The sequence below is a fragment of the Schistocerca gregaria genome, unplaced genomic scaffold (assembly GCF_023897955.1).
Source record: "Schistocerca gregaria isolate iqSchGreg1 unplaced genomic scaffold, iqSchGreg1.2 ptg000581l, whole genome shotgun sequence".
NCBI lineage: Eukaryota > Metazoa > Arthropoda > Insecta > Orthoptera > Acrididae > Schistocerca > Schistocerca gregaria.
In genome coordinates, this window is record NW_026061971.1 from 1 (window position 1) to 2,500 (window position 2,500).

Sequence of the window (2,500 nt, forward strand, 5' to 3'; positions counted from 1 at the left end):
ACACTAGATCGCGTGTTCAGCTAGGTTGCACTGTGGTACGCCGTAGAGGCGTGTGGGAGGAACGTACGAACGCATTGTATGTCACCCTGGGTCGCTGGGGGTGGTGGTGCGGTGAGTCAGGTCAGGTCAGGTCAGCGTGAGCCGTCTGATGTAGTGACGCGTGTATTCCGACTTTGTCGTATTGCCTCACACAAAGTGCTACCCTGGTGGACCGCGTTCCATATCTGGGACATGCCGCAGATGCCGGTTGACAGTGGATCGCGGAAGGTACATCGCATACGTGCGCGGGCCACCTTCCACGTGTTCTCTTCTGCACATGTCGCAGTGTGTATGTGGTCTGATGTAGCGTGTCGTGACACATGACATCCTGGCATGCAAGAATTGTTGAATTCGCAAATGTAGGTGGACATCTACGTTTACTGCCCAAGATACGCAAATGAACTGGAAATCCGTTGTTGAGCGGTTGTTCACGCTGGAGGTGAATCTGTGATGGCGACGATCGGTACAGCTATTAACCGGTTGTTTCAGCGGTACCCGCCACATCCACACGCGTGACTAGGCCCATGTGGGTATGAAGCGATACGCGGCGGTGGCTTGGTGGGACTGTTCCCGGCCGGTGAAGGGGGGCCGCCCGGCGTGTTGGCCGCGCGCTGCGTGGGCGCACGCGCAACAGGCGGCTGGTGGGGGGCGCCGAGTGGCAGGAGCGCCAGCCGACGGGCCCGGCAGGCGGCGCAGCTACGCTGCGGCGCACCCTGCACGCGGCGCCTGGCGGCCAAAGTTGGTTCAGCCGAGCCCGGTGCGAAGCGCGGTGGACATCTGCAGTGTGCTGGTCTGATTGAGGACTGTGTGCGTTGAGGATGCGCCGCCGCCTGGCACTCGGCGCCGCGACGCCGTCTGCTGCTCGGTCGCCCCAGCGGTTCTCGCAGGTGGTTTGTATCGCAGTTGTGCGGACGTGTTGGCGCGTGCGCTGTGCTGGGAGAGTTCGCTTCTGCACCCAAGTGGGGCTTTGCCCTTGTGTGGCGCTGGCGTTGGAGCTGCCGGTCACCATAGGTGGCGCGTGTTGTCTCCCGCCGGCAATGCCACGACAGCACGCTCCCGGGCCTCTGTCGGCAGCGGCAAGCTCAGTTGGGAGCAAGGGTGTTCGCACTAAAACCGTCTACTCGCCTAACTCCGGGCGATTGCGCCTCTCTCGAAACCGACCAAGTACCTAGGACGGCGCTGCGCGCCGCCGGGACCTGAGAGGGTTTCGAGGTGTATCGTGCAGGGGAGCTCGGCCTCCTCCTGTTTGCAGAATAATTGAGCGGACGCTTGCGTGTTCGCGCGGGCCCCCGGGACACACTCCCGGGCGGCCGGCTGCTCAGCTCTAGTTGACGCAGCTCCCTGGTTGATCCTGCCAGTAGTCATATGCTTGTCTCAAAGATTAAGCCATGCATGTCTCAGTACAAGCCGCATTAAGGTGAAACCGCGAATGGCTCATTAAATCAGTTATGGTTCCTTAGATCGTACCCACGTTACTTGGATAACTGTGGTAATTCTAGAGCTAATACATGCAAACAGAGTCCCGACCAGAGATGGAAGGGACGCTTTTATTAGATCAAAACCAATCGGATTGGCTTGTCTGGTCCGTTTGCCTTGGTGACTCTGAATAACTTTGGGCTGATCGCACGGTCCTCGTACCGGCGACGCATCTTTCAAATGTCTGCCTTATCAACTGTCGATGGTAGGTTCTGCGCCTACCATGGTTGTAACGGGTAACGGGGAATCAGGGTTCGATTCCGGAGAGGGAGCCTGAGAAACGGCTACCACATCCAAGGAAGGCAGCAGGCGCGCAAATTACCCACTCCCGGCACGGGGAGGTAGTGACGAAAAATAACGATACGGGACTCATCCGAGGCCCCGTAATCGGAATGAGTACACTTTAAATCCTTTAACGAGTATCTATTGGAGGGCAAGTCTGGTGCCAGCAGCCGCGGTAATTCCAGCTCCAATAGCGTATATTAAAGTTGTTGCGGTTAAAAAGCTCGTAGTTGGATTTGTGTCCCACGCTGTTGGTTCACCGCCCGTCGGTGTTTAACTGGCATGTATCGTGGGACGTCCTGCCGGTGGGGCGAGCCGAAGGGGTGCTTTCGCGTCCCGAGGCGGACCCCGTTTAAATCCTACCAGGGTGCTCTTTGTTGAGTGTCTCGGTGGGCCGGCACGTTTACTTTGAACAAATTAGAGTGCTTAAAGCAGGCAAGCCCGCCTGAATACTGTGTGCATGGAATAATGGAATAGGACCTCGGTTCTATTTTGTTGGTTTTCGGAACCCGAGGTAATGATTAATAGGGACAGGCGGGGGCATTCGTATTGCGACGTTAGAGGTGAAATTCTTGGATCGTCGCAAGACGAACAGAAGCGAAAGCATTTGCCAAGTATGTTTTCATTAATCAAGAACGAAAGTTAGAGGTTCGAAGGCGATCAGATACCGCCCTAGTTCTAACCATAAACGATGCCAGCCAGC

General features: G+C 56.8%; 1 non-coding gene across 1 annotated transcript in view; it reads left to right on the forward strand.

Annotated features, from left to right (window-relative positions):
- Positions 1 to 1,377: 1,377 nt before the first annotated feature.
- LOC126315957 (small subunit ribosomal RNA) overlaps positions 1,378 to 2,500 on the forward strand; it is a 1,893-nt gene continuing 770 nt past the window's right edge. The window contains exon 1 of the ribosomal RNA XR_007556054.1: positions 1,378 to 2,500. This exon is cut by the window's right edge and continues 770 nt beyond it. This is a non-coding gene — a ribosomal RNA (small subunit ribosomal RNA).